This window comes from Pseudorasbora parva, chromosome 21, assembly GCF_024679245.1.
Source record: "Pseudorasbora parva isolate DD20220531a chromosome 21, ASM2467924v1, whole genome shotgun sequence".
In the NCBI taxonomy this organism is placed as follows: domain Eukaryota; kingdom Metazoa; phylum Chordata; class Actinopteri; order Cypriniformes; family Gobionidae; genus Pseudorasbora; species Pseudorasbora parva.
The window spans coordinates 18,535,930-18,546,760 of NC_090192.1; the positions used below are offsets into that span (position 1 = coordinate 18,535,930).

Sequence of the window (10,831 nt, forward strand, 5' to 3'; positions counted from 1 at the left end):
TACAAAACGTATATGTCATTTAATGTTAATATGCTAACATATTTGAACTGTTAAAATCTGTTTTTGCTATACAATGTTCTAATAATAACATAATGGATGGTCTAAAAGTTCATCAGATTAGCCTTTCCAGCATTGGTGGCCAATAATAACAGAGACGGAGCTCAGGGTTACCAACACAAAGACAAAACCCCATTACTGTAACACGCTTAAAAGTAAATTAATGTAATAAACATTAAGTGAATAACAAAACAAAAACAAAAAAGAAAAAGAAAACCCAGGTGATAATTTTTTTTTAAAAAAAAGAAGAAACATAGCTGTTTTAATTCTAAATAAATGTGATGTTTCATACAGGGAATTTTGGGAATGCCACAATTATAAATACTATAATATTAAAATATATAGTTTAAACCATATATGATGGAAGTAACTTTTTACATTCTTTTTCTTTTCAAAAACACTTAAAGGTCACCCCAAAAATGAAAATATATATACCCCATGATTAATTCACCCTCAAGTCATCCTAGGTGTATATGACATTCTTCGTTCAGACGAATACAATCAGAGTTGTATTAAAAAATATCCATGGCTAATCCAAGCATTAAAATGAAAGTTAACGGCTGCCCAAAATTTTAAGCCCAATAACGTGCATCCATCCATTATAGTTTTCTTTCTTTTTGAATACTGAAGCGGTCTGCCGGAAGCTATTTTACTTTATAAGGCCTTTATTAACCCCCCGGAGCCGTATGAATTACTTTTATAATGGATGGATGCACTTTTTTTGGCTTCAAATTTTGCGCTGCCATTCATTTATTAATGTAACTCTGATTGTATTCATCTGAAAGAAGAATGTCGTATACACCTAGAATGGCTCGAGGGTGGGGTAATTTTCATTTTTGGGTGAACTATCCCTTTAAATTGTAGTCTATCTGTACTTTTCAATATACAACATTCAAAAATAAATAAAACGTGCAATAGAATAAATAGTTTAAAATAGTATTTTATATGAGTGTACTGCAATAAAATACCCATAAAAAGCAGTTTACAATGTGATAGAAAAGAGCTTGGCTATATGTCTTGTCTGCTATCTGTATCCGTATACCCAGGTATGTGGTTTCCAGATATATGGGGTAGTCCGACGTGAGGTCACACATCCTTTTTAGCAGACAAAACCCCAAGCTTAATGAAAAAAGACAAAGATAAAATCAGTTCTGCTGATATCAGTGCCTTATCAGAGAATATGACAGTGTAAAATTGTTATGCCAAATGTGTGTGAAAAGTTTGATGTTTTTAGCACCAACAATCGCAGAGTCTGTTACAGGAGCAATTTAAAAAAGTCAGGAGCAGTTATTCTTATCCAAAGTGCCACTGGATGATAAAAAGTGAAAGCGGAATGAGAACAAATAGAAACAGCAAAAGTGAGAGTTTGCTAAAAATTCAGTTTCCTCTGAGCAACACAAATCTTTTTCATGAAGCTTGCATAACACTTACAGAACAAAAGACTTTTTTTTTTAAAGAGTTTTTGATCTTGCCTTTGGGGATACTGAAACAAAATGGCGTATTGTGCAACTTCCTGTACAAGTACAGACAGACAGAGTTCTTGTAAAAGAAGATGTTGACCCTGCTCAATGTGGTTCCTAGCTGTCGAAATATCCCACCGTCATAAATATCCCTCTCCTAGTAACGGTCTGTGTCGCTCTGTGGAGCCGGCCATTTAATGTAGAGACGAGCGGCCACTCGCTCACACAAAAATATAATATTCTTTCAAAAATATATGTGCTCATTAATGTATATTTAAATTTCTTTCAAGTAATAATGCATTCTCGTAATTTTATAATATACCATTGAAAATACATACGTGTTGAGGGTTCGGATGGACAAAGAGGGACATACCCGTAAATTCAAGCTTCGCTTTTTGCGTTTTTACACTCGATGGCACGCTCTTAGAAGAAAAGGTTCTATCGGCGCGCTACATATTTGGAACCCTTAAAATGTTATATATAGAAGTATAGTTGAGTATACTCCAAAGACCCTTTTATGCTAAAAGGGTTCTATAATGTGAGAAAGAACCCTTTTGGCACTTAAAAGGGTTCTATATAGAACACTGCTAAAAAAATGCATTTCTTATCAAAGAAAAAAATGCATTTCTTATTTTAGCAAAAACTATCTTAATTTTGAGTTATATTTTTCCAAAATAAGATAATTACTTTTGCTTGTCTTACTTCTTGTTTTAAGAATGTTTAGATGATTGGACTAGAAACAAGACAAAAATAAGTAAGAAAAGCATTTTTGGCAGTGAACCTTTTAGAGGGTTCCAACTACGTAGCGCCGCTAGAACCTTTTCTTCTTACAGTGCACTGTGTCGAATGTGAAGAGGAGGATTGCTTGAGGCTGCTATATGATGATGGAGGATCACTCTTAAGCCCCTTTCACACTGCACGTCGGACCCGCAATATTCCCAGAACATTGCCGAGTCGCCTTCTGTTTGAAAGCAACCACGTCCCGGAATTGATTACCGAATTCGACCCGGGTCGGGGACCTAGTAACATTGCGGGATATGTATCAGAGTCGCCAAGGAAGCGGAAAAGAGGCAACACAACGGGCAAATCAACAAGACAAAAGTAAATATTGGAGTGGCCTTTCCAAGATGGAAAGAGCTCATGAGGAACAACGATTTTAAAAAGAACGCAGACGTTGCCTGCTTTCTTCTCGACAGGTAATATTAATTCAGCCTATTTGTGTATATTGGAAGTTTTATTGTTGCTTGGCTAATTATATCATGGTGTGCTGTGCATAACACTAGAACGACGTCTAGGATAGTTTTCCTCGCTTCAATGATGAAAAAGTATTTTTTACCTTATAACATAAATCCGTGTTCTATGATGGATAACATGAGATTAATATTTTAATTGCATTATAATTTGTTTGCCTTACGCTAGTGATGTCGTACAATATACAGAATAACGATAGCACTGATAAAAGTTACTTTACTAAGATTAGCTTGCATTCGTCTGGGAACCTGATAGCTGATGTTAGCAATGAAATGGTAAAAAATAACGAAAACGTAAAACTATTATTCATTTTACATAGATTAATTTGATCATAGATCATTTGGCAAATTAAATAACTGCAAATTATAATAGTTTTCAAAAGTAACCTCATCACTTGAAGCAACACTCACCAAAGAGGTTGAACTGGAAGCCATGACTAAATTGGCCACCGTAGGAGTTGAAACGAAATCGAAATTGAGAGGAACAGAAACTATTATTCACTGGATGGTCATATACCTTTTCACCACTAGATGGGGGAAATATCACACAGTGTAGCTTTAAACACACACCATAGATCGTATACTCCATTGATAAATTAACTGTAACGTTACACGATCGTGTTGTTTACTGATGTTTACTTGCGCGACGATAGCCAACAACATAGACATTTGAAGCAGTTTTACTCACCGCCTGCTTCCAAAGCACGACCGTGGACCTTTAACGTTGGGACCGCTCCGTCAAAAGCACACTTCTTTGGTAACATTGTTGATTTCGTGAAGTCCTGACAGCAGTTACCGTGGAGATCCACTTTTGCGACACGACTGAAGCGTGATGTGCCGCTTCCCGTTATTTGTGTGTTCAAATTGGTTCAACTGCAGCGCTGCCTTCCAGGAATGCTATGCGGGCGCGTTAAAGTCACTTGACGTCACCCATAGGAATAAAGTGGAGCGCGGTGTGACAGAAATTTTGCTCGGACGAGTGGATCTCCACCTTGAGAGCAGTGTTTATGGGCGTGCATTTCCTCTCTCGCTCGGGTCACGCGCGCACGCACCCTTCCGGGAGAAGAGCCCGTACGGCCCATACAAGGTCATTCTGCTCTGTCGACATCAAGTGGATCCATACTCTGAAAAAACTCTCCGAAACTTGTGAGAAACCAGAAGAGTATTTTTGACAGAGAAATACTCCATCAAACGTCCAACATTAGTTTTTGAAACTTTGTCTATGTTTAGGATGGGAATCCAAGTCTTTAACAGTGTTAAAAGCTCAGTATGCATGAAACAGCATTTCACCCCCCCTTTAAGCGATTAAAGCGCTCGTCTGTGTAAAGACTGCACATGCACGCGCCACTGATAACAGCGGCAACAAACGCCAGATTGCTTCTTATATAACAAACAAATGAAATGATGCTCTTCTAGTTAACCAGAGATGTTTTGTTTGTATTAGTTAGGTTCATCCGTGCAACAAAATGTTTCAATGTTTCAAAATGTGGTGGGGACATGTCCCACCCGCAAATTACGCCTATGTAGGCTATATCAATGACCTGCAATGCACTGTTGCACACTGTACACTGTAAAACCTAACAGTGAAATTCACTAAATGAAATAAGTTCATTTTACTTAATGTTACCAAAAAAGTTAATTCAACTTAACAAATATGTGTGATGTTAACTCAAAAATGTATTATTGTAAGCAAACCTCAATCTAAATAAGTTACTAAAACTTTTTAACTCTAATGGTTTAAGTTACAGATATTTATTTAATCTAGTATTTTACATCTATGGCCAATTAAATAACTAAAAGCTGATAAAATAAATAAATAAACAATAGTATATACATTAATCTACTTCATATTATGCCTACAGTCTTACATTAAGCTCTTTTAAAGTCATTACATTTACTCATGTCAAAGTATCATCCCAATGAGTTTCCGACAAAAAACGCGCCATTTTCCCTCCTTCAGTCAAGTCACAGCAGGACGGCTCGCGCTACAATCAAGAAAAACAACAGGTAAGTGTTCAAACTTATTTATTCATACTTCGGGCATGTTTAAACGTGTTCCGTGTTATTCTCGTACCTCTTTTATGTTTATCCGAAGATTAACCAGCTCAGTAATGTTGTGTGTAAAGTTAGCCAGCAAACAATCTAACATTAGGAGCAAATGCGCTATTGCACCAGTGTTATCAACGGTAATGTACACGTTTGGAGTTAATTATGCTGTTTTACACTGCAGTTTGTCAGCGGGGAATTAAAAAATATATGTTTGTGCTTTCTCACAGTCGGACAGATAAACGCTGGCTTTTGAGACAGTTGGCCATCTTTCCATGTCTCTCGTCTCGTGCCACAGTGACGTTAACTAACTTACGTTAAAGCAAAAGGTAACGTTAATGCAAACTCACGCATTCCTTATATTACAACCGTTTAAAATGTATTGTTAATCGAATTCGAGTTTCCTCTATCATATGTGATGCTAGTTAATTTGACTAAAGCAGCTGAAGCGGGTGAACAAAGTGACTTGAGGAGCATTTTAGATCCTGTTTTGCTAACGTTAGATAAAATTTTAAACTGTTATTTGTTTCTCATGACGTTTTCTCATTTGAAACTCACACTAACACATTGTTGCCATGCTTTTAAATCTTTTCAGAGCAAAGACGAAGGTGCAATGGCAGCAACGTGGCTACAATTCTATGAGTAAGTAAGTTAGAATTAACATTGAACAAATCAATGGAATTTTGTAACGTTACTGTGCAAAATGCAAATGATAACGTTATGAACAGTTACATAATGTTCATACAAATATAAGTTTGTTCTTCAATTTAAATTTTTGAATGAATTGCTATTTTTGCAAACGTAATTATGACCATAAATGTCTTTAAGCACAACTTGTAAGTCTTCTGAAGCAATATGATTTTTTTAAAAGGCTTAAAGTCCAAAGTCCAGTCTGTCTATCATTCAAAGTCATGTTGTATTGCTTCAGGAGAATACTGGTCAAGTCTTGAAAGTTGTTGTTATAGTCGGCTTTCCTAATATAAACAGAAACATTTCGTGTGTTATATTTTCACTGGCAGTTATCCTGAAGTTGCCTTGGGTTTGTAAAGGTGTAAGGTAATTGGCAATGCTAGATTTGCAGTGGTTGAAAGAAGTCTTGTCATGAATCATAAAAAAAACTACGATCCTGGCAGGTCTGTTACTATTTAAAAGGAAGAGTCAGGAGATGTTTTCAAGACACAAGGTAGGACACATGTCAAAACTACATTACATTTATTTAGCAACATGTTAACCTTTCAGCTGCCACCAGCATAAATGCATGGTGTGGTTACAGTGACTGATAGTTGATCATTCAAGTTGTCTTAAATGTATAGTCCACTTGCCAATACAAATTCAGTCATGATTCATAAATTACCAACCCTCATATTGTTCCAAACACATAAGAATTTTATTAATCTGTCCATTGAAAATCTAGTCTTCAAAACGTTTAATTTAGGCTTTCATTAGCATATACATTGAGCACAGCAAAAGCTTATTTGACACATAATAAACCAATCTCAGCTCAAGCTTAAAGGAATCGTTCACCCTGATTTACTCCCCCCCTCAAGTCCTCCTTGGTGTAAATGACATTCTTCTTTCAGACGAATACAATCAGAGTTATATTAATACGTGTCCTGGCTCGTCCAAGCTTTATAATGGCAGTGAATGGCAGCCCAAAATTTGTAGCCCAAAAAAGTGCATCCATCCATTTTAAAAGTGCTCCACACGGCTCAGGGGGAATAATAAAGGCCTTCTGAATTAAATCGATGGGTTTGTGTAAGAAAAATATCCTCTCGTGATTCAAAACGCTTGTGCAACGCCCGACATCATCGTCACATCATTTATGTTTTTTACGCTGCGTCCGCCGTCAACGCCGTGGCTGTTATGCTTTTTTACGCTATATCCGACGTCATCGTTGCGCCGGAAACTAGTTATTTTCTTATTTTATAACGAGTTAAATATGGATATTTTTCTTATATAAACCCATCGATTCACTTCGGAAGTACTTTATTAACCCTCCAGAGTCATATGGATTACTTTTATAATGAATAGATGCACTTTTTTGGCTTCAAATTTTGGACAGCCATTTACTGCCATTATAATGCTTGGATTAACCAGGACATTTATTAATACCGCTCTGATTATATTAATCTGAAAGAAGAACGTAATTTACACCAAGGATGTCTTGCCATTATCCATTTAAAATTTGTTAATCAAATCTGTCTTGTTTCACTTTGTCTACACCGGATGTGAGCAGCGCGACAGGACAAAAGAGCCCCTTATAGTCCGTTATGTTGGCTACACTGGATGCGGCGTGATGTGAGCGACAAATCTTTGACAGTAAACTGTTGCCTCTTTCTATTTATGACATACTGACATGAAAAACAAATGTTTTGCAATGTGTGCATTATCGCTTGAATTCAATTCGTCATTCAATTCAAGGTCTAGAACATTCGGCTGATACACCCCTGAAAATGTTTTTCCCCCAATTAAACCTTGCTGACAAACAACTTAACATCTTTACAAAATTGAACTACAGGGTTTTAAATAAGCACACGCCCAATTAAATCAACAATAATCCGTTCCTTATAACAACGTTTTTTTTATTTATGAAAATTGAAATATGGTGTCTGCCCTGACAAGGGTTATTTTTATATGTGGTGACATACAAACTTTTTTTCCAATGCATATAGAAAAAGGAGCTTGACCAGGTGCAGAAGCCAACAGTCACCATCCTTACTGTCGAGGAGGAAGAGGGAACGTTACCTTTAAACCCACTGGATGCTTTGATTGTCTTTAAAGGTGAGGTGGTGATGTCTGCCAAGTCTTCGGTCAGTGCAATACACTTAGAGTACATTAAAGATCATACAGTGCTTTTGCTTTTTGAGGAAACGTACCTTTTTACATAATTTTTTTTTATTTTATATGTTTTGTTATTTAAATGTTATGACTTTTTTAAACATGTTTGTGCTGTTTTATTTGGTGAAAAAGTCTAATATTTTTTGTCTAGTTATATTTGTGAACATATGGCATACTGTATTTATGATGTAAATGTTATATTTCAATAAATTACTTAAAAATACCCTCCTGTTCTGTCTTCATTTTGTACCAATGTTAGCTTGTGCTTAGTCTTATGTAACTTAATCACTTTGAGTTTGATGAACTTAAACCATTTGCCGCAATCTGTTTCCTAAAACCATTTAAGTAACCATGTAGTTGTTAAGACTTAGTTAGATTTGTTACCTGAATTCAAACTGAATTAATAAAATTAACTTAAAATCTTTAAGTTCAGTTTACTCTTAATAGTTGATCAACACAACACTAAAATATAAGTTTTAACACTTAAACAACACTAAAATATGAGTTAATTTAACTTAATGTATATGAGTTTTCAGTACTCATACTTAATGGTTTTAAAACTTAATTGGTTTGAAGCAATCGGTTTCCTCAAATGGTTTGAGTTACCGTAACTTGTTGGGTTTTACAGTGTACATGGATACAACTATTATCAATATTATTGGTTACTTCAATAACACAAACTTATTGCTGCCTTGAAGAACAAGCGGGTGAATATGAAGCCGCCGCCGCTCCATATCATATCAGCTCATCTTTACAGCACCGCGAGATCATTCCAATATGACCAGGCCAGAGAGCACCTGTCCATCAAAAGCTCATTATCCAATCAGAGTAGATCACTGTTAAGCCCGCCTCCACGAGAGGTTTGTGTCAAAACAGCAAACGAAAAACTGAGAAACGTAAGCGAAACCTTTGGCAATGCAAGGCAAGTTTATTTATATAGCACATTTCATACACAATGGCAATTCAAAGTGCTTTACATAGAAAGGAATTAAAATAGGGATACAAATGCATAAGAAAAAGAATACAATGTAAAGAGAATTATAAATTAAAGCTGCGAGCAGCGATGACGGGCCCAAGCCGGGGGCACCGCCACCCCGGTGGCATCAGCTTAACTGTGCACAGAAGGCCAATAGGCATTTAATATGGGAAAAAATAAATAAAGGGACTATGTCAAAGTCATTTGAATTCACCTCATTAACTGCAGCAACTGGTGCTGCTATGACCAGGAACCACAACAGTCACATCTCTGAGATCAATTACATTTTATTCATTAATTTTATGTCAGATGATGTCAAATGTCAATTTCAAATGAGTGCAGAACACTGTCCAAATGCTGAAGTTGTATTATCCTTACACTTCTCTTAAAAATAAATTAAGCCAAATCACAGAGACCGCAACAATGATTTTAATATCAGTGTCAGGGAAGAGTAATATCCGTGCATATAATTTATGGAAGTTTATTATAAACAGCCACTTTTATAAGATCATGTGAAAAAATTTTTTTTATCCATTTGAATTCTATCAATAAATAATTAGTTTAAAGAGGTGTCATACGTGATCTTTGCAAACACAGCACATAACCTTCTTTAAAGCCCATGTTATAGAAAAGTATTTAGGATATCACTTTCAATTATGTGCAAATGTATTTTTTGCAGCTCAAAATTTTGTAAGTTCACAAGACCAGTATTTAATTAAAGATATAATATATGTTTTTGTTTTACTTATTTTTCACAATAAAGTGATAGATATTTGTGATAGCCTATGATATGAAAGGGTTAAATTATGAAAAAACCAGAGACAAGGTGACACACACACACAGAGTGAGAGAGACCCCCTACACACACACACACACACACACACACACACACACACACACACAGAGAGAGAGAGAGTGAGAGAGACCCCCCCCCCCCACACACACACACAGAGTGAGAGAGATCCCCTCCACACACACACACACACACACACACACACACACACACACATAGAGTGATCCTGAGAGGGGGGGGGGGGGGGTGACAGAGACACAAAATCAAACCAATAGCTTATTGGTTCTCATTTTTGTCCTTAAACAAAAGGCATTAATCTTCTAATTTTTAAGTTACACTACTTTTTTTTTTTTTTTAAAGACACTCAAATGTGTTTTTTCCTTTGTTAGTAATGTTTTTTTATATTTATATATTTTTTATTAATAATTATTTGTATTTACACAAATATTTAGCTAATTATATAAAACAATATTGTCAATGCCCTACAAATAAACTGGTTTTATACATTTATTTTTTTATTCAAACCCAGAATAATATGTTTTATCCTGTAATGCAGGCCAGAGCACAGCATTGAGAGGTAATCTTTTTAGACAGAAGAGTGGCACACACACACAGACACACACACACACACACACTGTAGAAATCAGTGACACATGTCCCCATGAGTCTGTGTGCATTCAGGTTGAAGTCCCCACCAGGCTAGAAAAAATAACACACACACACACACACACACACACACACACACACACACACACACACACACACACACGCACACGCACACACACACACACAGTAGTAATGCTGAAGTATGCTGCAGGCAACCCTTATAAGCTCAGCCCATCCCCCCGATCCCCCCCCCCTCCTCCCAACACACACACACACACACACACACACACACACACACACACACACACACACACACACACACACACACACACACACACACACACACACACACACACACACACACAGACTCATGTCTGGTTCACTCTTTTTGGGGACTCAAGCATAGACGTAATGGTTTTTATGCTGTACAAACCATATATTCTGTCCTCCTACACTGCCCCTGCCCATCACAGGAAACTTTCTGCATTTTCACATTTTCAAAGTAACTCATTCTGTCTGATTTATAAGCTTTTGTACCCATTGGGAAGTCCCCATGAGTCTGTGTGCATTCAGGTTTTAGTCCCCACCAGGCTAGAAAACCATTCACCCACACACACACAGAGGCAAGGTTTTTTGCTTGAAAACTTATACAATATTGCCCTCTACTGGTCATTTAAGGGAGAACATAAGTGTTGAAAACAAAAAACAAAAAAAACAGTGTGATATATAGAATAACCAGCAGGTGGGAGTATAGCCTTATTTATGAACCAGGCACTTGTGTGCTTATTTTGTGTTTTTTAGGCTT

At 36.5% G+C, this 10,831-nt stretch overlaps 1 long non-coding RNA gene across 2 annotated transcripts; it reads left to right on the top strand.

Moving 5' to 3' along the window:
• The first annotated feature begins 4,725 nt into the window (after nucleotides 1–4,725).
• LOC137056093 (uncharacterized) lies at nucleotides 4,726–7,580 on the top strand. 2 transcript variants are annotated; one of them, XR_010900190.1, is made up of 4 exons: nucleotides 4,726–5,142; nucleotides 5,409–5,455; nucleotides 5,947–5,996; nucleotides 7,486–7,560. It is a non-coding gene; the product is annotated as an uncharacterized lncRNA (long non-coding RNA). The 2 variants fall into 2 exon arrangements; XR_010900189.1 differs by lacking the exon at nucleotides 5,947–5,996 and having other exon boundaries at nucleotides 4,727–5,142; nucleotides 7,486–7,580.
• Nucleotides 7,581–10,831: the final 3,251 nt, after the last annotated feature.